This window comes from Peromyscus maniculatus, chromosome 9 (assembly GCF_049852395.1).
Source record: "Peromyscus maniculatus bairdii isolate BWxNUB_F1_BW_parent chromosome 9, HU_Pman_BW_mat_3.1, whole genome shotgun sequence".
In the NCBI taxonomy this organism is placed as follows: domain Eukaryota; kingdom Metazoa; phylum Chordata; class Mammalia; order Rodentia; family Cricetidae; genus Peromyscus; species Peromyscus maniculatus.
Genome location: NC_134860.1, coordinates 20,644,974 through 20,670,000, shown reverse-complemented (window position 1 = coordinate 20,670,000; position 25,027 = coordinate 20,644,974). Strand labels below are relative to the sequence as shown.

Below are 25,027 nucleotides of genomic sequence, written 5' to 3'. Positions count from 1 at the left end.
AAACTGCTCTGATGCAGGTTGAGCTAGCATTGATCTATGGGTGTAGAAATATGCTATTAGTGGTATTTTTATTGCTATGTTCATTTAGCAGAAGAACTGTAGTAAGTTTTCTCTTAGGACCCATAACTTATCTAGGTTCTTATCCTTGTCAACAGTGTCAGGTATGTGTTCCACCTTGTGGAGTGGGCCAAATTCAATCAAAAAGTGGTCTTGGGGGTGTGAGACATACAGCCGAGTTACCACAGCGGCTAAGGAGATGCTGGTGGCCATGGGTTCCTATGGGCAGTTCCAGCCTAGCTGCTCCCACTGCCTGAAGATGGGCTTTGTCATGGGTTTTTCTGTGGGCATGGCAGCCAGGGTGCTGTATGGCAGGTACCTTCTCCTGTCTCAGGATGAGAATATGGGATTGGAGCCGGATGGATAGTTTTGGGAAAACCATGATGGAGAATGGCAGGCAGCACCTTCGCTACATTTATGGCCATTGGAATGGGCAAAGGATGGGCAGTGTTTGTCTGCTACAGCTATACTTTCCCATCCATTTCAACCCTTGTATAATAATAAAGATTTTATCTTCTAAAAAAAGTGTTTTTTGTACCACCTTTCTACCAAGGAACACATCTTGTCAGACGTATCTGTCAGTTATTATAGCTTGAAGAGTTCATAGGTCGGTGAAACTGATGTTTCCTTTTCTCTTCTAGTAGTGAAAAGTTTCTAGTTCATTCCCAGCTGAATGTCTCCATGTTATGATAAATATATGTGGTGTCTTCAGCAATAGGGTCTTGTCATCAATTTATGGGGAGTAACCAATAACCTATAATGTTTGGAGGGGTCTTGGGGACTCCATTGGCTAACAACTCAAAAAGAGATAACTCTTTCCTGGTAGTGGGGTTTTATTTGGTGGCATATGATGTCTAGTTGAGATATTATTGCCCCCATTGTATGACAGCTCCATTCAAATTCATACATGTACATATTTCTACCACAGTAGTTGGTTTCCATATGATTTTTTCCAAAGGCTTTCAGTGTTAGTTATCCCTCTCCATATTTCCTCTTATAGCCTTCCCTTCTGCATTCCATTCAGTTTAACCTTTCCTGTTCTCTTAGTCCCCTTTAACTAAGATACCTCTGTGTTCTGTCCCCACCTCCCTGAGATCACTACCCTCCCCACGGCCCATTACTAATTAATTGCTGAGCATGGAGGTTTATGCCTGTAACCTCAGCATCTAGGAGACTAACGCAAGAATGTGAGGCCAGCTTAGGTTACAGAGTGAGACCTTTTCTCAAAAAATTGAAAAGATAGAACAATAAGTAAACAATAATTAATTCAGTAATAGCATTTAGTGTTTGGTTATTGCTACATACACTGTTTCTTATGTGTCTATTTAAAGTTTTCTTTCAGCGTTTTGGATAATGTTAGAAAAAATTTAGCATCTAGATATCGCTTCTCTGTAACTCACAGAGTCAATGGATTGACAAGGGCCATGTCCTTGTCTAGGCATTCATCATCAATAAATAATAGGTAGGAATATTGATACAACAGATAGAACTAGATATGAATGTATACTTTAACATCCTATAAGAAGGTGCCCAGGGGAATCTGATGACATGCCCAAGTTGGGGACATTAATTTCTAGCCCCTTCATAATTCACATGAGAAAATAAGCAATTAAGTCATGAAGCAGAGACTAAACAAAGGATGGGCCTAGCTAGAGACCAAGTATATTTTATCATGCAGATTCTCACCCTTCTCCTCTCATATACTGGGCACTTAGGGAAACCAGTGTTTGAAATGCTAGCAAGAGAAGCTTTGCACCGATCTCTCTCATACATCATACATTCCAGGAGCACCTGCTGACCATTCTGGTCAGTAGAATACTGTCTCTTGAAGCATCACTGCCTGCCAAATAGAGAGAGGAAAGAAAGTCAGTAATTACTGTAGTAATTACCGTCCTTACAGTGATGGTCCATGTATTATCTACTTGATTGTCTAAAGATTTTGCTGGTGCAGAGGGCAGAGCTGTTGGCAATATTCCAAAGCTTAGCTTTTTTGGAAGGATAGTTTCATTATTGCTAGTTTGAGTAGTGGATGAAGCAAGAAGGAAGGGGGAAAATACCTTATGAATGCAAATATCCTACAAGCTTGAGTAGGCAATCTGGAGAAAGTAAGGTTGAAATCTAAAATGTGGGTTCAAGTTCTGGCTTTTCTCTTGTTACAGGATGACATTAGACATTCTACCCGAATCTGAACTGTTTCCCCACAGGTTCATGTTTTGATAGCTCAGTGCTAGCTAGTGGCTCTACTTTGGGAGTCTGTAAAATCTTAAGGAATTGGGGCCTCCCTGGAGGAAGTAGGTCACTGGTGGGGAGTGGTGTCTTTCGGAGGTGTTACCCATCCTCTGATTCCTGGCATGCCTCTTGCTCCTGCTACGATAAAAATACCTGTCCTTTGTCATGTGCATGTATGTGTGCAGTGATTCTTGTGTATTCTTGTGTGACACTGGGTAAACCAAAAGGCCATTCGGTAAGCTTGTTCGTTTTGCCAGTGCACTAGGTCCAACTTTGGCACATGTCAAGTTTAGAAATGTTAAAAGAACTGATTAGTTTTCTTGAAATTGGGCAATTTTTACTGAATCTAAGATACTTATATTCTTTGACTAGACAATTCAAAACATTGAAAAGTGATTCATCCTGTTTACTCTCTTGTCCAGAAAAAATATACAATGAAGAGGGTGTGATGTAGTGACACAGACAGGGAGCATAAAAAAAAAAGAATCATGGGTTCAAGGTGCTATTTGTTTCTTTTAAGGGATGGTATTTCTCTATAGTTTAGCTGAGAGAAATGTGGAGAGCAAAGGAAACCTGAATGAATAAAATCTTGAGTGAATGTATGTTGTTGATATGGGCACAGCCAGGTTAAGGACCCCAAAGCCTCAGATTTATGGGTAAATAGAAAAGCCTTCCCACCCAGTGTGAGGCTCAGGGGGCTAGGAAAACCTTCCATTGGTCAATGTGTGAATGTTGAGAGCATGAGCAAAAAATGTCCATGATAGCTCCCACCAGATATTTATAGCTGAAAGAGTAATGCCCTATAGAGACTGCGCCTACTTAGATTAGCCAAACCTGTCTCCTTGATCTAGCTTGCATACAATAACCCAGCCTCCCTATTCAACTATATAGAACATACATGCCAAGCTTCCTGGGCGCTACTGTTTCTCCATCAGAGAGCCCAGTACACCCAAATGCAGCTTTTCTGTTCATCTGTGTTTATCTTTTCTTCTTCCTTTGCTGCCCCAGTCAGATCCATCCCTGGAGCCATGCTGGATGTGACAGAAGGTTAAAAAGGGTACTTACTGCCTTGGAGAAAACTGAACAGATAAAAGAGGAGCTTGGGAGGCAGAGAGGGTGAACCTGTCACCAAATTGACATGTCGAGGTTCTACATGGCAAAATATGCCTAAGCCTAGGGTGGTTACCTGCTTTGTGCATGACTCTGGTGTTCTAGTTCTAGTAGCCCACAATGAGCTCCATGCAACACCTAACAAAATGCCTTTGCTGTAACAAATCAACGTTTGTGGGATGAATAGTCCTTCTGTTCAAGCTGAAGACATTGAGAGTTGCCTTCAAATATTTCTCTCCTTCTATAAAAGGACTTGATGGCTTAGAGGAAGGCTGAGGCATTGAGGGAGCATTGAGAATGCAGCCCTAGGACTGGGTGATCTGTTAGCATCCTGTTTGCTGTTGGTCAGACACCTGGACTAATTTTTAAGTGTTTTAACACCACCAGTGTGCAACTGGAAGCCGTGGACAGGCTGCCTAAGAAACTGTCTAAAAAGTTTTCAGAGTGTTTTTTTTTTAATCCACAGTCTTTTAATTACTGTGTCTCTTCTATTTGCTTGTTCCTAAATATATTGGCAAAATATTTCACCACTTAAATTTTTATTTATTTAGTTCTGGGTGCTGGGACTTGAGCTCAGGGCCTTTGATGTGCTGGGCATTTGCCTGCCACTGAGGTGCATTGTAGACACTTTTAATTTCTTTCTTTTAGAATTTTTTTTCTCTTTTTCTTTTGTTGAAGAGTGAAGGATTTCTGCTGAGAGTCTCCTGATATAGTATATTTAATACTATCATAGACAGTAAATAATGTTACAATGCCATAGTGATTGAAATACAGCTTTTAAGTAATATTTCTATATAAGATATTGGACAGGGGGCCATGCTTTCTGAGATTTAATTCCAGGGCACTGGCAGCCATAGTTCTCTCGTTTAGGACCTGTCTAAATGAGGCTCCTTAGAAGCAGAGGATGGGACGGAGGTTTTCATTTGTATGATTTATGGGGAAGGTGTTCCTACCGGAAGCAGAGCACAGGAGTGGGACAAGAGGAAAGGAAGGAGCCAGGCTGGCAGGCCAGTTCCCTGGGGACAATTGGAAATGCAAAGGAGCCAATGAGCCAACGTTAGGTCCCCTGCAGGCAAAGGGGCTGCAGTGATGCTCCCAGGCCAGCCAGTCAGTCTTTGGGTGGGGGATGTCCCTGTGGTAACTGCAGGCCACAGCCTTACCCCGTCAGATGCTCCAATTTGGCTGAGGGCAATCCTCAGAGAAAAGAGCAGCTGAGAGCTGTGAGTAGCCCACACTGCAGCTGACCATAGAGCTGGGAGGTAAGCTGGTGGGCCAGCCAGCATGTCCACCGCATTACTCCTCTGGAATGGTCAAAGCAGTTAGGCATTTCACGGTCTTTTTCCAATAAAAAATCAAATGAAGGAGACAAGAATTCCAGGAAGGCAGCAGTGGAGTGTGTGTCTAGAAGCTTAGTTAATTCAGCATTTCAAATATCGTTGAAAATAGAACTTCTGTTCTTCATACATATTCTTTGGTGAAAATAACTTAGAAATAGTATTTTTAACCTCTCATTCTTTAGCTTAAAATTTAAAAAAAGAAGAAGAAATTGATGAATGTGGAAGAATTGCCTGAACTAAAGTACATGCTCAAGTTAGTACTCTGGGACATAATGACAGGTGCCGTCAACATTTGTAGTGAGAGACAGACCTGGCACTTCAGTCTGAACATTTGAGTTTTCAGATCATATTAAAAAGTAAACTTCCATCTTTAAACAATGTATAAAAAAAAACAAACTATGGACTATAGTTTTCCAAGAAAGATGACAAACAGGTGCTGAGGAGAAAATGTTTACTAATAGCAACAACACACTCCCCAGCCTTCGGGAACTACTTCATGAAATGTTTTCTTGAATACAGTGGGTGGGATTATTTCCATATTGGGAAGGGTACCGGTGAGTAAGGAGTAAGAAGAGTTCAGCAGTGATGGGGTGGGCTGGTAGTTTGTGCTGTAGCTAGATGGAATAGATGCATACACATAGCCTCATGAGTGTCATTTCATACCCCATCTGCTTCCTCTGAAATGGAAACAGCATTTGTTACCTAACGAGAAAAGTAGACTAGAATGACTATAACAATATCTATGTGTGAAGATGTGATGAAAGTGGCAAAATTAAATGTTTTTGGAGTAAGGTCTCCCTGTAGCTCAGCCCACTTGAACTCACTGTACTGTCAAGGATGACCTTGAACTCCTGATTCTCCTGCTTCCACCAGTGCTGGGATGGCAAGCCTGGGCCAGCATGCCTGGCTGAGTCTGAGAACTTCTAACAGACTTTAAGAGAAGGTCCTTACTGCCAATGCTCAGACCCCTAGAGTTTAGACACTTTCAATTTGCATAATAAAAGCAATAAATGAGCAATGAGTCCTTTTCCAGATCTGGACTTGGCTTGGGTCTGCCTTCCGAGACCTCCCCACAGAGCCTTCTTCTACCACATGGTGTAGAAATTCTCACAAAAGGCTAGCCTGGCTCACAGGCCCAGACTTCAAGGACAGACACCTTTGAAAGGAAGGCTCTCATAGCAGGGACAGCCAAGCCCTCTCCCACCCATTCTTCATGTTCGCTGTCCAGGGAAAAGAATCAGAATAGCATGTTTCAAGGTTAAAAATAGAGAAGCTGACACACAGCTTGGCTCCCTGAAAATCTCCTGTGGTTTCTCAAGGCCTAGGAAAAGGCAGCAGGATCTTGAAGGGACAGGGAGGATCACCTAAGCTAAGCTTTGCAGACCCCACAAACAGGTGAGCCCTGAAAGGGTCACTGGATGACACACTGATGAGCACATGAGAGATAACCTGTGGAAGGAGAGCAAAATCAGGTTAGAGCTCTTAGTTGTTTTTTCTTGTTTAAAAGTGAGGCTAAATGAACCAATTTATATGCTTTCCTAAGGATAAATATATGGTGCCATGAAAGACTAACATGTGTCATACAGTCTTTGAGTCTTTGAAGTATCTCAAATATCTCAAGGCAAGAGTAGAAACTCTCTCTCTCTCTCTCTCTCTCTCTCTCTGTGTGTGTGTGTGTGTGTGTGTGTGTGTGTGTGTGTACACGTAGAGAAGCATTCAGAGCATCATGGCTGGTGTAGTTTATGTGTACCATTTTAAGTTCGTTTATGAATTATTATACCTAATTGAACTAAACAACCCCCTACAAAACCCTACAGATGAATTATAAGTGGATTAAGCAAGTTCCTTCAAGCACTGTACAGCTTTCACTTTCACTAATTCGAACTCAAGCAAAGAAGAAATCCACAGAGCTAATTACTTATCAGTCATTTAGGAGGTAAAGAATGGCAGTGATCTAAGTAGGGTTCACAAGGCCAGCTAACATGAGATGTTATTTACTACAATGACAGTATGAAGTAGAAACATATCCTCTCTAGTATGTGCAGCCTTGAGACCTTGGTGTCACTGTTTCAGAAAAATGGGACAAATTCAGGAAGAGTAGGACAAGAAGGAGTTGGCTTTATTTGTCTGTAAAGAGCTTCCCAACAATGACGCCATGCTCCCTCCCATGGTTTGGCAGGAACTTGAGGACATTTTATTCTAGTGACTTTCAAATATGCAGAAATTCTTTAGGTGATCACAGCTCCCTTTTAGGCGTTAAAATACTCAGCAAGCTGAGCATGGTGGTACACACCTGTTACCCCAACACTGGTGGGGGGGTGAAGGCAGGAGGCTCACAAGTTAAAGGGCAGCCTGGGTGACAGAGGGACACTCCGTCTCTGAGCAGAGGAAAACTCTCCAAATCCAATCTCATATCAACATGTCAGCCTCACACCAAGGGGCTGACAGAAGACTTTCTTGCTGCTTCTCAACAGGACACAGAAGCGAGAGGGTTTGTTTCATTTTTTGAGTGCTGCAGTTCTGTCTTGGGTGCCATTTTACGACCTTTCACAACATTTGTGTACTCTTTGGGATTTGGGATTTCCAGAGTGATGCTCGTGACAGTCTTCTGCCGACCTCAGGTCTAGCCAGTCCAGCTCTTCTCTCTACTCCTAGGGTTCTCTCTTTCCATGGGCACTTTTCCACTTTTGATTTTTGAAGCAGTTTCCTTGTAGCCCAGAGGCTGGCCTTGAATTTATAACTTTCCTGTCTCAGTTTATAATCCTGGTGCTGGAATTACAGGCCACTACCATCCATTTTACACTTTTATTTTTTTTTATCATAATATAACTTCAAATATCTATAGCTATCTACATCTATAGTTATATATGATATATATTATACATATATACAGAGGAAGTAGAGACAGAGGAGAGACAGAGGAGAGAAAAGATAGTGAGAACAGAGAGAAAGATTTATGTGGTACTGGGGATTGAACCAGGGCTCCAAGCATGCTGGGCAAGCACTCTATGAGATGAAAATCGGGCTAAAAAGGGCAGAAACACGGACTGGGTGGGAGAGATGGTCCACTCTGGTTTCCCTTCTTCCACTCCTGCTGAGTCGTTGTCTGGTGGCTTGCTGACCAGCGTCACCTGTGTTGAGAGCATCTGTCCGTAGCCTCCTTCTCCTACGTATGAAAACCCAGGCCAGGGTAGGGCATCGGCCGCTTACCGCCAGCCCTGGGGTTCCTTGTCTAGCTCTGGAAAAATAAACCCTGAGCTGTTGCTTGTGGCACTTCTTGCTGCTTCCAGACACACGCCAGGTGCATAGGAAGTGGAGCACCGGATTGTGGAAGGTGGGTCTGACCTAGAAAGGTAAATTGGGCAGCGTCCGTCTTGACAATTCTAACTTGACAGCGGACTGTAGGACCTTCTTATCTAAGTCTCCCCTGGCCCTCCTAACCTTGCTTGCAGAGAGTCATTAAGAACACACCAAGATAAAGAACGCACGGCTTTGGAAATGGGCCACTCAGGGTCTCGGGGCCACTATCACTGCCTCACTAGAGGTATGACTTGGGGATGTTCTGTATCTCCGTGAATTAAAACTTGAAAATCCTCTGACAAATTTCTCAACACCAACTTCTTAGGATTGTTGAGCTTATTAAGTTAAATGATGTCTGTGAACTTCTGACATATAATTGATCATCAATTAATTAACTTCCCATTTAAAATTTTGAAATAGAGATGACCCAGTGATTGCAGCTTTTTTCTGATTAACCTGGACCTTTCCTACCTCATACATCATGCTTAGACTGGCATCAGCTGGGACCCTGCTGCTGTGGGATGTCTTTCTGTATGCTATGGCTTTCTGACTGTGTGACTCCCACTGGATAATAAATAAAGCTGTTTTGGCCTATGGCAAGAAAGCTTACAGCCAGGAGGGAAATCCAAGCAGAGAGACAGAAAAAGGGCAGAGTAGAGAGAGACGAGAACCCACAGTTGAAAGAGCAACAAGATGCCAGCAGACCAGTAACACCACAGCCACTTGGCAACATACAGATTAATAGGAATGGGTTAATTTAAGATGAAAGAGCTAGCTAGCAAGAAGCTTGAGCCATAGGCCACACAGTTTGTAATTAATATAAGCCTTGGAGTAATTATTTTATAAGTGGCTCTGGGACCACTGGTGAGAGAGCTTTGTCTGGACCTCAAGGCTGGGCATGACCGGGGAAACTTCTGGCTACACCCTGCTGCAAATGTAAATTCTCAGTCCCTGCCATCCAGTCCTACTGACTCCAGAGTCTTGGGAGTGTGACTGTGCTCAGCTCAAACAGCCCTCGAGGTGCTTCTGGTTGGGCTGGATTTTTGCTACTTGTTTGTGGTGCTGGGAATGGAGCTTGGCGGTGGTTTCGACAGCAAGTGCTCCTTCAGCCCCTGGGTATACTATAAACAGAGGACCATGACTTCACTGTCCTTCCATTTTTTTAAGTTTCTTCCCAGCTCCTGGGTATATTTATTTTTCTCTGTTCCTATCCTGTTCATTTGTATGGCCTTACTCAGAATTTGTTCTTCTGACATTCCAGCCTTACCTCAGGCAAGGCTACAAACTCTCTCATGTTGAGTAAAATGGATCTAGAGGATACTCACACAGCCCTGACAAATTCAACCTAGCCTGAGCTGTGGCCCCTTTAAAAACAATCACTAACTTTTATTTCTGACTTTCTCTTTCTTCCTCTGTTCCCTATTTGGGGAGAACCTCACTTTGGAGGCCAGATTGCAAGTATTATTTCACCGATCTTCCCCATAACACTATAAGGAAGAGCCAGTGTGAACTTCCCTTACCAGACGAGGAAGCAGAGGATCATGGGGATGAAGTGACTAATGTAAGCATGACAATCAGGAACACCTGAGGGATCCAATAAGGCTGTGGTTGTGGTAGTCACTACTGTGTTGACTGTGGTGTGGTTGTGGTGACTGTGGAGGTGGTGGTGGTGGCTGTGGTGGTGGCTGTGGAGGTGGTGGTGGCGGCTGTGGTGGTGGCTGTGGAGATGGTGGTGGCTGTGGTGGTGGCTGTGGTGGTGGTGGCTGTGGTGGTGGTAGTTGTGGTGGTGGTGGCTGTGGTGGTGGTGGCTGTGGTGGCTGTGGTGGTGGTGGTGGCTGTGGCTGTGGTGGCAGTGGCTGTGGTGGTGGTGGCTGTGGTGGTGGTGGTGGCTGTGGCTGTGGTGGTGGTGGCTGTGGCTGTGGTGGTGGCTGTGGCTGTGGAGGTGGTGGCTGTGGAGGTGGTGGCTGTGGCTGTGGTGGTGGCAGCTGTGGTGGTGGTGGCTGTGGTGGTGGTGGCTGTGGTGGTAGTGGCTGTGGTGGTGGTGTCTGTGGTGGTGGTGGTGGTGTCTGTGGTGGTGGTGTTGTCTGTGGTGGTGGCTGTGGTAGTGGCTGTGGTGGTAGCTGTGGTGGCGGCAGCTGTGGCAGTAGTGGCTGGAGGTAGTGCTCTTCTCTCTGCTTGCTGCAACTCCATCTTTCTTGCAGTGATTCATCACATTGCGGATGTAGTTTGTTGCAATGGTAGAGGTGAGTCCTTGTGTGTGATTTTCTCAACACGTCCAGAACAACCTTTGCTGCATCCTCATGTCCTGTCATAGAATCACTGGCTTGGAGAACTATCTCTTCTTCCGGGTTTTGGTCTCAACTCCATGGGGTCCCATTAAATGAAGCAGCAGCAGCAGCAGCAGCAGCAGCAGCAGCTGAGAGCGTGCACTCCTCAATGTAGGTCTCAGATCTGAGAGATGCCTCTTTCAAACTTCTGCATCAGCAGTTCCAGTCTTCCTTTGGTACCTCATCCTCAGAAGGAGGCTGCCACCACAGTTGCTACTTCCATGATGACTTCCTCATTAGAGCATTTTTGCCTCATGCTGCGCTAAACCTGGACATGCTGCGTATTCTCTCTTGTCAATTGTGTGGGTTCTGTTTTCTGATGGGCCCCAAGGATACCCTCCATATCAGGTTGTTTGTACTGAGAGCCGACTCCAAGGTTGCAATGGTGTAGACTTTTCATTCCTCCAGCACACTCTGACTGTCTTTATTTCAACACTTTTCACACTCAGCCTTGAAGTATAGTTTCCGTGGGCATCTTCATCTTTATCAGCATCCTTTTCCTTCTTGAATGGCAACCACCTTCTTACAGAACCCCTCCCTCCTACAGCCCATCTACTGGCCCAGATAAGGAACACATTCCATCACTGTGATCATAGGATGGGTAAGAGTGAGAATATGACCACCTTCAGGCTAAATTAGCATCAGTTCTGAGATGTAGGCCAAGACTGTATTTCTATAGGAGTTCCTAAGCTGGTGACAGCCAAGCCTAGAGTTCTTGGTAGCTTTGTTACCACCACAAGGTGAGATCGCCTTGGAAACTGAAATCAGCCTAGACCCAATGTGAACTGCCAGAGTACCTGGTGACTTTGGTCCCTCCATCATGCCTGAAACACACAACTAGAATACTCATTTCTTGAGCCAGTAAATTCTCAACTTCTAAGTTCTTGGGAAGCTACTTCTGTCAACAATGTAGAGTACTCATCTGTGTGACAGTTAACACTATACACCTCTGAGTGAGGTGAGGTGTTGGAAATATACCATTTAATATTCATCATGGGACTATGAGATGAAGGCGGCTCAAAACGTTTGTTTTAATCAGAGTATCCAGGTTTCTCTGTGTTTCTAGAATCGGTGAAAAATATGTATAATGCGGACTGCGACCTTACTTACTGAAGGTAGTGTTATGTCACGTTCATTTTAGGATGGTGCTTAGTCTCTGAAATTCTCGAGTGATAGGTGTCAAACAAGTGACCCTTGTTCTGCTTGGAAACATGCCCTGTGCTTCACGACACCAGCAGGGGTTTCTCTTTACGGAGAGGGAGCCTGGGCTTGGTGTGTGTCTGTCTGTGTGTGTATGCTCAAGACATTCAAAGCAGAACCAGTTGATCCCACTTGAGGATTTGGGAACTAATCAAAAAACATTAGTTATTTTCTTAAGAGTCCTATCAAGAGCACTTCCTGCCTGCTGTTGGGGAAAACTGGGCCACCTTTATTTTTACAAAGCTATCAATGTAGCTTAATAAATAGGTCATCTGCCAATTCATGTGTCGCTAATTTATTTCACCATAATTGATTTTGGGGATATGGAAATGAAGATCTATTTTCCTTATTACTTAGGAAAACAAGGTTTTTGTTTTTTTAAAATTCTAATTCCTTAAATACGTGAAACAAAATTATTTAAGAAACAAGTAGTTTTCCTAAGGAAGGATATGTGGTAGAATAAATTCAGAGAGACAGGAGGATACATGGAGCAAGAACAGCATGTTGAATGATGGGAACATCTGGAATGTAGACCGTGGTAATTTTTGGTACCATCATTTGCATTTTAATTGGTTGAATGAGAAAACAGCAGCTATTCATATATATCTTTTTCCAGCCTGACGTAAAGTGCACACTTACAATTTTATCCTGCAAGCTGCAAGTCTCCCAGGCCACCACAGTACCTGCTTCTCTACCCTGGAGACATAACATGTAAAGTGAACACTTACAATTTTATCCTGCAAGCTGCAAGTCTTCCAGGCCACCACAATACCCACGTCTCTACCCTGGAGACATAACATGTAAGGTGACGCCGAGGCCTTCTGGGGCCAAGAGCTGCCAACATGCCTGTGAAGGCCCAGGCAGGGGAATCTTTGTTGTCACTGTAGTCATGACAGCTCTGTGGACTGAGGACGCCAGAACAGGCAGGGCGTTTATGAAGGTCTGGCTCTCTCCCTCATTGTCAGATACAGTTTTCTTCTCTTATCAATGTTTTAAAGGCTTAGTTGTTGGAAAGCGACTGTCCCTGGAGAGTATGATGTAATTGTGACTCACTTGAGAGATTCTTTAAAGTGAAGGAGTGTTCCTTAAAATAGAAGGGGATTTTCACTTTGAGGGCAGAAAGTTTTCTCTGCTTACTCTTAGTCATGGGGTGACTACGTTCCTGTCCCCCATTCCCATCCTGATTCCTTAGTCACATTATGGAAACACTTGGAAAATGTGCTGGTTTGATTGAGAAGAGCCCTCCTCACCGTAGGCTCACATATATGAACACTTGGTTCCCATCTGTTTGGGGAGGTGCCTTCCTGGAGGAAGGACATCATTGTGGGCAGGCTTTGAGGTTTTATAGACAGACGCCACTTCCTGTTCTCTCGCTCTGCTTCCTGTGTGTGGATGACATGTGATGTTTCTGCTTCCTGACAGCCATGCTTTTCATGATGGACACAATCCCTCGGGAATGGTACATTCAACAAACCCCTTTTTCCTCTAAGCTGCTTTTGGTGATAGCAGTGAATATATCTCCTTATTCAAAATCTTTTCCCCTGTGCATTTGATTAAAGGCTGCTGTCTTTGTTACGGTTTCTATCGCTGTGAAAAGACCATGAAAATGGCAATACTTAGAAAGGAAAACATTTTTTTAAAGATTTATTTATTTGTTATGTATACAGTGTTCATTCTGCCTATATGTATGCCTGCACACCAGAGTGTGGTGGTAATCTAATTATACTGAAATGTGATATTGATTGTATGTTAATAAATAAAGTTGCCCGGGGGTCAGAGCTATTAGAGCCATAGCAAAAGTGTGGCGGTGGTGGCACACGCCTTTAATCCCAGAAAGCCAGCCTTTAATCCCAGGGAGTGGTGGTAGAAAGCAAAAAGATATATAAGGCGTGAGGACCAGAAACTAGAAGCATTTGGCTGGTTAAGCTTTCAGGCTTTGGAGCAACACAGTTCAGCTGAGAGCTATTGGGATGAGGACACAGAAGCTTCCAGTCTGAGGAAACAGGACCAGCTGAGGAACTGGTGAGGTGAGATAGCTGTGGCTTGTTCTGTCTCTTTAAATAGACTAACAGACAGGAAATAGAGCCCTCATTCGGGAAGCTGGGACACCGCAGGCGGAAGGGTGAGATTTTGGCTCTGAGCTCTGACCTCTCGGCTTTCTCTTTTGCATTAAAAAAAAAAAAAAAAAGACGGTTGGTTACATCTATACCAGAGAGGGCACCAGATCTCATTACAGATGGTTGTGAGCCACCATGTGGTTGCTGGGAATTGAACTCAGAACCTCTGGAAGAGCAACCAGTGCTCTTAACCTCTTGAGCTACCTCTCTAGCCCCCAAAGGAAAACATTTAATTGAGGTGGCTCACTTATGATTTAGAGATTCAGTCCATTATCATCATGCCAGGGAGCATGGCAGCATGTAAGCAGATGAGGTGCTGGAGGAGTAGCTACTCTTGCAGGCAGCGGGAAGTTGACTGAGAGGCTGGGCAGTGCCATGAGCATAGGAAACCTCAAAGCCCACCCCTGCAGTGACACACTTCCTCCAACAAAGCCACACCTCCTAATGGTGCCACTCCCTCTGAGATTATGGGGGCCAATTACATTCAAACTCCCACAGCTGCCATGTTGGTACCTTTTGTTGCTGTTGTTGTTCATTGAAACAGGACTTTCATTCTGTAGCCCAGGCTGGCTTGCAACTCACTCCGAGCTGGCTGTTACTGCGTTAGCCAGAGTTCTGAGATGTCACGGGTATGCTACCATGACTGCCTGGGGCTGCTATTTTCTGTTGATAAAAATTGTAGTAGTCAAGCATGTTTGCTTCTCACAAAGAATGTCTAGAGATAAATTCCGAGATGATAATTGGGAGCTCATTTATTGCTGCTTGTAGAGAAGGAGCAATATTGTCTCACTGGCTTCGTGCTTCTAGCCACAGGGTGTTTTCTGAGCAGTACTTGCCAGCCAGCCACACTCGTGGACTGCCTAGTTACTTATGTTGCCAAATCTTCACTTTCTTACCATTTATTACGTGTTTCTCAAGTGGACTCAGCTCCTTTCTATGTATTCTTGCATCAGCTGTGCCTTCAACTAGCTGTGTAAGATTCAGAAGAGCTCACAATTTTCCACTCTGTTTCCTTTTTAAATGTTGAGTATGTATCTTTAAAATCTTTATCAGCCCTATAGTCCTTTTTTTGGTAAGCTTCTGTGTTCTAATGCATTTAATTCTGATCTAAATTCTTAAACTAATCTTAGTATCTTTGGAGATCAGTGTCACAAGCAGAGATAGGAGGAAATGGTATCTTCGTACCTTAAATGCAGCATCAAGAAGATTGCAAGTTACAATGAACCTTTATTTAATTACTTAATAAGTTACCTTTCTATAATTTACCTCAGATGCCTCCTGTTTAAAAGGCATATAATACTGTTTGGGAGTGGTCATGAAAAATGCAATGTATTTATGATGCTATTTAGATAGATGATACAAGTACAGGGGTGACTGTTTTAGTCTGAGCTTCTATTGCTGGGAAGAAACACTGTGGCTACAAGCTACCCGGGGAGGAAAGGGTTTATTTAACTTATTATAGGTCACAATCCATTGAGAGAAGCAAAAGCAGGAACCCAAGGAAGGAATCTGGAGGCAGGAACTGAAGCAGAAGCCATGGAATAATGCTGCTTACTGGCTTGCTCCCTATGGCTTGCTTGGCATGGCTTCGTCAGCCTGCTTTCATATAGCCCACAGGACCAGGAGTAACAGTACTCACAGTGAGCTGAACCCTCCCACATCAATTGTCAATCAAGAAAATGCCCCTTAGGCTTGCCCACAGACCAGTCTACTGGGAGCATTTTCAGAACTGAGATTTCCTCTTCCCAAATGACTCTAGTTTGGGTCAAGTTGACATAAAACTAGACAACACAGTGACTCAGGTGGATTTACGGTGCTGTTAAAGGGCAAAACATTCTGGAGTGTTACACTTGAGCTTGTACGTGTCTAGACTGGTCATCCTAGAGGCAATGTTGCAATACTTTTAAAAATGCACTGCCAAGCATGGTGGCACATAACTGTAACCTCAGCACATGGGAGGTGATGGCAGGAGGATCATGAGATGGAAGTTAGACTGGGCTGCAAGGTGAGACCTTGTTTCCAAAATCCAAAGGCTGAGGATATGGCTCAGTGGTGGAGAGCTTGCCTAGAATGTACAAAGCCCTGCTGAGTTCCATCCCTGTCTCCATTTTTCTTTGTCTCTCTACCTACTTCCCACCCCCACCCCCAGTTCTAGTTTATTCTAGGGACATCTTCAAGTCCAAACAGAGTCATTGCTCATTCCTAAAGCTTCATGTTTCCAAAAACTATTTGCGTATCACTCTGTGGTAGAATTGCCATTCAACATTTAAGTCAGTACTTCCAAAACTAGAGCAAATTTCTATTTAAAAAAAATGCAACAGTTTGAAGGGTTGAAAGAGAAACATGATTTTTATTTTATTTAAAAATGTATTTTACATTTGTTGTGCATGTGTGTTCATGCATGTACTTGCCAGCATGTTCATGCCACAGTATGCATATGAAAGTCAGAGAACACTTGGAGAAGTGGATCTCAAGTCATCCGGCTTGGTGCCAAGTGCCTTTACCCACTGAGGCATCTTTCCAGTCTGAGAAAATTAATTTTTAGATAAATTAATAGACTGTATTTCCTCCTCTTCCACAATTGCCTTTAAATAATCTCATTGATTTTGCTGTATAATTTCAGAGCATTATAGAATAATTGATATAGTTGGAGTATTATATAAACACTAACACCCATTGAGATAGTTATTTTGAATTACTACTATACTTTATCATAAATTAAAATACTGAAAGGAAATTATATAAACACCAAGACAAGCTGAGACAGTTACTTTAAATTATCTCTCCATAATTAATCATAGATTAAAACACAGATATAAATAAGAGCTCCTGCTTATGTGTAGAACATTGTTGGGTTTAATGGTCAGGAAACCACAGGTTGATCTGCTGAGTATTAGCAATGGTGAAGGTCAAACAGTCTGAGCATGTAGTGTGTGTTTATCAAGCTAGTGTTTAGAAACATGTATACACATGTATTCCCAGGATAGCACGATTAGAGAACATCACATATAACCTGTGTAGCCATTCCACATGCAATGCAGAGTGAAACTGAAAAACATAAAATAAAAATCAGCTCCCATGCACTTTCATGACAGATTGTTTTTCTTTGTCACACAAAGGATACATGGCTGATTCAAAGCTCGGAACAGCTCAGTAATATGGTTATACGACACCATGACAAGCTCTATCTAAGCTTGTTTAAGAATATTCCTCAGGGAAGGCTTCAAAGAGTGGCGCACAGTGACAAGAGGAAGAAAACTGCTTTGTTAGTGGCTGGCAATCCTTACAGATTCCAAGCATGTTGCACAGCCCAGCATCTACTGTGGTTAACACCCGTTTCTTAAGCAAGGGCTTAAAGCTTGTACAAGAATTCAGCAATCTTTTGTGCAAGCCCTGTTTTATCTTAACCTACATAAGACAAATTGATGCTGAGCAGATAGAATCAATGTAAAAATCTAAAAGCACTGCCTTCTATGATTAAGAATGTAATGCTTCCTTTTATTAAAATATGAACAAGGTGGGTCCAGTGCATGCATACACCCCCATGTGCACATATGCACACCTTCTCCCTCCTCGTGTGTATGTATGCCTTTCCTCCTCCCCTCCCCAATGTGTGTGTGCACACATAGATCCTCTACTTCCTATGTGCACATGTGCCTCGTCCCCTCCAAGTGCATCTGTGTGCATATGCCTATCTTGTATTTGCTCTCTTCTGACACTGCTCTTGGTTCCCCTTTTATCGCCTTGCCAATATTGAAATCATTATATGCCAACAGAGACAAGTAAATTGGAGCTGCAAGGACATGATCTGAGGTCTACAGCAGAAAATTTACAAATTTTATTTTTCCTTCTGTTTGTACAGGCAATTGCATGAAATTAAATGTTAACTTTTCCAATTCATTTTTAAGTCAGTAGTATATATCTCCAATGTAACAGTTACATGTGCTTACGCAGAGTAAAATTGAAAAAAAAATATAATCCTTAATACAATCTTACTTACTAGTGGTCTCTAAGGGCTATTTAGACTCAGCTTATTAGGTAAGCAGACAAACAGGGTATTTGTTTGAAGCATATATAGTAATTTATGAATAAATAAATTGAACAAGAAGTATATGAACAAGAGGCTTTTAAAATTGCAATATTTGATGCCTATAAAGAATTGTTTCATTTAAAATGAAGTTATGGCTCAGCTGGTAAAATGGCTCAGTGGGTGACCATAGGTGGGACATACATTAAGGTCATGCAGGTAGTCTGCCTCTCCATAAGTGCTCCCTTAGATTTAGTACCCATTTATGAGTTCTGGTTTGAAGATAGCTGTCAGTCTGTGCATCTATCTATGTTACATGTCTAATTTGTTGCATTTTATACATAAACATTTTTTGCATAACAATATACCCTGGGAATAAATTTATATCAGTTCATAAAGACTGCTTTTATTTGCAATGAGATGTAGCTGTCTGTCCTGGTTAGTTTTTATTGTCAACTGTACACAACATAGAGTCACCTGGGAAGAGGGCACATCAACTGAAGAATTGCTTCCAAAAATTCTCTTGATTGCTAGTTTATGTAGGTGGGCCCCATGGGCAGCATCATCTATAAGCAGGTGGGACTGGGCTGTGTAAGAAAGCTAGCTGAGCATGAGTCTGTGAAGAAGTCAGCAAGTAGTGTTTCATCATGGATTCAGTCCTAAGTCCTTCCATGACTTCCGTCGGTGATGTGGGGTAAATCCTTAGGGAGAAACCATTCTTTCTGTCCTCTCATTGTTTAATGGCCCCTGGCAGATTGGAAGCTCTTCTGCATGCACCAGAGTCATCATGAAGACTGGTCTTGAATTTGAAGAGAGCAGAAAATTTCAGTCTTTCTGCTTTTGGTGGTGAATAAATGGTCCCAGAACGCTTGATAATGTGTCCAAGGTCACTCTACTTCTACTAATCTTGTCTTGTGTTCTAGGTCATGTGGAAGTACAGTATAAGTGAGCCGTTGTGGTCTCCAATTAAGGTCCCAAGGCAAGATGGGGCCAATTTATGTCTCCACTAATATTCATAGGTTATTTTAATGTCATTCATGATTCCAGATATTTTTCTCAAACCTTCAAATTTTCTATGACAATCCTTTGGAGTTTTGATTACAGCATCTAGAAACAGAACCCAGAACTTTGACCTATACCTTTGATAAATCCATAAATAAACAAAACAGCTCGGAGGCTGATCCCTAGCTCCAGGCTTTTTCCAGGACCTGGATTCCTTCCTTCTCCAGACTTATGTAAACATGGGCATTGGTACAATTAGTACAGAAACAGCAGGTGAACAAGCACCTTTCACCTTGTCTGGTGAACTGCAATTTACTCTGTTGTCAATGAAGGGTAATATAGGTCAGGCCTTAGCAGCAGGGTGGGCTTAGAAAATTCTTTGCTAGAGTCATCAGGTTTATTCTAGTTTGGAATTGCCATGGCTGGCATTTAGAAAAACCATGGAAATCACCTCCCTTTAAAAATGATCGTTCTGGGGCCACATAGGGGTTTGAATGGGAGGTTCCCCATAGGCTCAGACTTCTGAACACTTGGTTCCCAGTTGGGGAGATTGAGGAAAGCAGGCCTTGCTGGAGGAAGTATGTCACTGATGGGAGGGGCTTTGAGAGTCAAAAGCCTTATGTCACTTTCAATTTGTTCTCTTAGCTTCATCGAAGAGGTGCGCCCTGGATTCCTGGTCTGCTGCGGGCCGCTTGCTGCCGTGATAGACTCTTACCCCTCCGTAAGGGTCAGCCACAGTAAACCCTCTCTTCCTTAAGTTGCCTTGGCCATGGCATTTTAACACAACAGAAAAGGAACTAATACAGGCCAGAACAGCAGAGATTATACAAGGCAGGCTGGAGAATGTTGAGAGCCTGAACAAGGACTTACTGTACACCACTTAGAAGTTGCTGTGGTGGTTTGAATGCTGAGGGAGTAGCATTAGGAGGTGTGGTCTTATCCGAGTAGGAGTGGCCTTTTTGGAGGAAGTGTGTCCCTGAGGGTGGGTGCAGCAGTTTGAAAGAAAATGGCTTCCGAAAGGGAGTGGCATTATTAGGAAGTACGGCCTTGTTGAAGTAGATGTGGCCTTGTTGGAGGAAGTGTGTCATTGTGGGGATGGGCTTTGAGTCTCTTTTGCTCAGGCTTCTCTCAGTGTGACAGTCTACTTCCTGTTGCCTGCATATCAGCATGTAGCAGCTACATCTCCAGCACCATGTCTGCCTGCATGCGACCATGCTCCCTGTCATGATGTTAATGGACTAAACCTCTGAAACTGTAAGCTGCCACCCCAGCCAAATGTTTTCCTTTATGAGACTTCCTGTGGCCATGGTGTCTCCTCATAGCAGTAGAAACCCTAACTAAGCCAGTGACTCTCTTCCTGCTGTCTCTGGATCCAGATGTAGAAGTCTCAGCTACCTCTCCAGTGCTATGTCTTCCTGTGTGCCGCCATGCTTCCCATCATGACGATAATGACTAAACCTCCGAAGCATAAGCCGGCCCCACTTAAATGCTTTCCTTTATGAGAGTTGCCCTGGTTATGATGTCTCACAACAATAGAATACCGGCTAAGACAGCTGCCCACATGGGAAACGTGTGATGCCACCAGGAGAAAACAGTGTGGAATGGGAGACCCAGAAGCACTAAGAGTCTCAGTGATACCTATATAGGTTCTTCAGCCAGTGGGACCTGCAAAGTGTGGGTACTGAGCTCATCATACTGTGCAGGAGGCAAGGGAAGCTGGAGTCACACCTGCAACCTGAAGTGAGGCATCCTCTCTCACTCTCTGCCTCAACATCTCACTTCAGCCTTGTGTCCCCATCACCAGGAGGGCTTTGGCATGGGTTTGGCTTTGCTCTTGAGGGGAGAAGAGAAGTGTTACCTTAGTACTCTTGCCCAAGGCCCTGGCTGGCACTGAAGAAGCAGGAGAAAGCAGAACTGTGGCCTCCATGGCTGGGCAGCAAGCAGACAGCTGTTGCTTAGGAGAGATGCATCGTGTCTAGATGTGCCTGCTACTGGGATCCTTCTGGGAGTATGCTGGCTCCCAGGAGGAAAATCTTCCCCCTGCTGTCACCAGCCTGCAGGCCAGTTCTTTCTCATGGCCTCGTGCAGGTCCTGCTTGTTGGCCACCACATGCACAGACAGAAACCGTAGATGGCCAGAAATAGCCCACCATGAACACTGGAATATCCCCCTCATTCACAAACTTTCAGTAGAGGCATAGGTTCTGGCTGCCGCCAATCCCTAGCAGGTACACCTCCAAATCCCAGGTAGGTGGCCACACTGAGGCGAAGCACCAGGGGGAGGTAGTCTTCTAGCGGTAGCTTCTCAAACAGCACACACAAGGGTATGCTTTTCCCAAAGCTGACCAAGCCCAGCACTGATACCTGGAGCCGCGCCAGCTCCTCCTTGTTATCCTTGACCTGCAATATGACTTCAAGCTGCGGCAGCCAGCCAACCTGACTCTTCCCTCCCTAGGATCAACTGAAGACTCCACAGTACAATCCAGGCCCTCCATTTGTCCAAGGACAAGCAGGCTTGGTCTGGAATAATAGGGTAGGAGCTTCCTTTCAAGTCCTGTATTCCAAACTCCACTTTTCTCTTTTCTGCTGGTGATCTGGAACACAGTCTTTCCCCTCAAGAGTCGTCCAGCTGTCACAGACTATAACTCCCATGTGCTGGCTAGTTTTATGTCAATTTGACATAAGCTAGAGTCATCAGAGAGGAAGGAGCCTTAATTGAGAAAATGCCTCCAGAAGATCAGGCTGTGGGCAAGCCTGCAGGGAATTTCCTTAGTGAATGATATGGGAAGGCCCAGCCCATTGTGTGTGGGGCCACCCCTGGGCTGGTGGTCCTTGGTTCTATAAGAAAGCAGGTAAGCAAAGCCATGGTGAGCCAGCCAGTAAGCAGCACCCCTCCACGGCCTCTGTACTAACTAGCTCCTGCTTCCAGGTTCCTGTTATGATTGAGTTACTGTCCTGACTTCCTTTGATGGTGAACAGTGATGTGAACATATCATAGGGTCAAATACACCCTTTCCTCCCCAACTTGTTTTTGGTCACAGTGTTTCATCACAGCAATAGTGACCCTGAGTAACATCCCATGACAGCTCTCTGACCCCAGGAAGAGCAGCACCTGGCCTGAGAACTTTTCCTAGCCTAGAGCTATTTTTACATACTAGTTTTTCTTTATGCACTTATATAATTTTCTTTAGGATTTTTGCCCATTGCCCTCAAGTTTAAGTCTGTTTGCCCATCATATTTATTATCTCTTTGTTTGTGACATGTTACAACTCCCTATCCGGTTTGCCTGTTGCCTTTTGACATGTGTTTCTTTGTTCCCTGTGCAGATATATCTGCTTTTACATGCTCAAATTCACCAGGCTTCTCTTTTTATTATTTATATATTTAGTCATTGAAAATGTTAACTACACCCAAGCTAAAGAGGAATTTGCTTTGTTTATCCTCTGTCTGGTCCATTTAGCATCTGTGCTTGTGTGTGGTTTGAAGAATTTTCTATCTCATCTTCTTTCTTTCCCAAATGGCCATCCTTTACCTCAATGCCATTTGGGAAAAAGTAGCTTTGCTGACACCACTTTCCTGATATGGTAGGTTCTATGTGAAGCTGGGTGTATTTCTGTACTTCATTCCAAGGCTGTGCCCATCTAGTTACACTCCAGCATTGCTTTAATAACCAGGGATTTCTTGAACGCCCCAGTGACTGGTGGAGCAGTTCCTAGTCATATTTTTAGTTCTCAATGTTTTCTGGTTATACTTAAAAATATTATCATTATTAGTGTGTATGTATGATGTGTGTGCATGTGTGTCTGTGTCAGGATGCATGCGTGCTACAGCACACGTGTGGAGGCCAGAGGACAACTTTTGGAGTTGCTTCTCTCCTACCATATATGAATTCTAGGGATTGAACTCAGGTCACCAGTCCTGCATGGAGAGTGCCTTGTCCTTTGTGTCATCTTGCTGGCCCCCTAAACATGTTTTCTGAGAGAGAAATTTTCAGGGTAGCCCAGGTTGGTATCAAATTCTTAATCTTTCTGCCTCAGATTCTAAGTACTAGAATTAGGGGTGGGCACAGCAGTGCCTGGCCTGTGCATTCTTAAATGACTTTTCAAATCTTGTTATGACCTTCAGCATCATTTCGGGTTGTTTGGGGTGGAATTCCTTAATTTAGACTGAGTAGAATAAACAAGACATTTCAGTGGCTGTGGAAAAGGGGCACAATCCTTTTTGAATAGCTTCTGGGTGCTCCAAACTGTTCAAAGTGTTGTTTAATTCTTTTTTTTTTTTTTTTTTTTCTTTCCGAGACAGGGTTTCTCTGTGTAGCTTTGCGCCTATTCCTGGAACTCACTTGGTAGTCCAGGCTGGCCTTGAACTCACAGAGATCCGCCTGGCTCTGCCTCCCGAGTGCTGGGATTAAAGGCGTGCGCCACCACCGCCCGGCGTTGTTTAATTCTTAAAACAATCATGAGGTTACTGGTATTGATTTCTACATATTTAGGTGAGACCACCCCTTCAAAAGCCATACACCTTCTCTCAGAGCAGCTGAGGAGTACCAGGGACTCACTCTGTCCTGTGTGCTGTCAGGGCTCATTTTCTTAAAGTTCACTAACTCATGAGAGCCAACACTGCCACTCCACTGTTAAAAGAAGAAAAGGAAGGGTCCACATTGTCTCTTTGTTATCAGAACTAGTCATGAGATCAGCAGGTGTACATGGACTAGCACTGCTCTACTTCAGAAGACGAGGAAAGCGAGGAGAGAAAACATTCTAATATTGTGATTGCCAAGCCTCAGAGTTGATTCTAAAATTATAAAAACTAACCAGTTCTCTTCAGGGTACTGCAACAAGCCTTAAAAGTTCAAGGAAAAGTAATCAAAAGCAATTTTATCTCTTTCTATCAGTCTCATCATGAATATTTTTACAATACTTTATTTGTTCAGGCAGCATCTCATGTTGTCCTGGATGGCCTGAAACTTTGTGGCTGAGGATGACTTTGAACCTCCTGCCTCTACCCACGGAATGCTGGGATTGCAGATCTGCACCTCCAGGCCCCGTTTACACCATATTGAGGCTCAAACAGAGGACCTTGTGTAGACCAGCAAGCCCTTCTCCCAGTGGAGTCTTCCTTTTTACAAACAACGCTGTGAGGCACAAATGTGATGCCTTGTACTCTGGGACCACGGTCGGTGTGAGCTTCACTTTCCTGTTGGATTCAGTGGCTCTCAATATTTCTGATAGGCGAGAAGAAGCCTCATAGAGCTTCGGTAAATATTAAATATCTGCATATAATGCCAGTGTGCTCCCAAGATTGGAACCCACTGGCCTCAGTCTTTTAAAGTGCCTTCAGTGTAAACATAGCATGACTCTCAGATTCCTCATTCTGAAGTGTTTAGCCAGGCAGATTCTGCTGCTAAATCCCCCTCCACACAATAACAGTATCTTATGCAACTCATTGACTCTACTTAAATCCTCAATATCTTCATCCTTGAAGTGACTGTAATTGTCTAGAGTTAAAATTTTATTAAACTATTTTTATAATAGTTTTAGGTTCACAAAAATTAACATCGCTGAAAGTAATCTACAGATTTAGCACAATTCCAAACAAATTTCCAATGTCATTGTTCTTAGAACTAGAAATAGCAACCCTAGAAGTCACATGGAAGCCTTAGAGATCAGGGCTAGCTAAAGCACTCCTAAGGAGAAGGACCACTGTTGGGGACATCACAGTCCTTGAGCCCAAATTATCCCACAGAGGTGTAGTGACAGGAGACAGCCTGGTACTGTGGCAAAGACAGCTGTGTGGACTGACTTCTCCTGATTTGTTTGTTTTGTTTTCCTGTTGCTGTGATAAATTACCTCTGACAAGAGCAACCTAGAGGAGAAAAAAGGCTTATTTTAGCTCACAGTTCAAGGTGCAGTCCATCATGGAGGGAGCAACAGCAGCAGGAGCCTGAGGCAGCTGGTCACATTGCATCCAGACTCAGAAAACAGAGTGGGACAAAAGCATGCTGCTGCTCAGTTTCTTTTCTCCATTTATATGATCTGGGGCCTCAGCCCTGGAAATAATGCCAATGAGCATCTCATCCCACCTTAATTAACATAATCAAGATAATCCCTCAGGGACAAGCCCTAAGGCATATCTTCCAAGTGATTCTAATCCTGTCAAGTTGTTAATACTATCACACAGATGAACGTAATAGAATAGAAGACCCAGAAATAAACCAATGCAGATGTGACCACTTGTTTTTGGCAAAGGTGTCACACACACAAACACACACACACACACACACACACACACACACACACACACACACACACAAAACGGGAAC

General features: G+C 43.6%; 1 pseudogene; it reads left to right on the top strand.

Annotated features, from left to right (window-relative positions):
* The first annotated feature begins 256 nt into the window (after positions 1 to 256).
* Positions 257 to 19,463, top strand: LOC143267479 (reactive oxygen species modulator 1 pseudogene; annotated as a pseudogene).
* Positions 19,464 to 25,027: the final 5,564 nt, after the last annotated feature.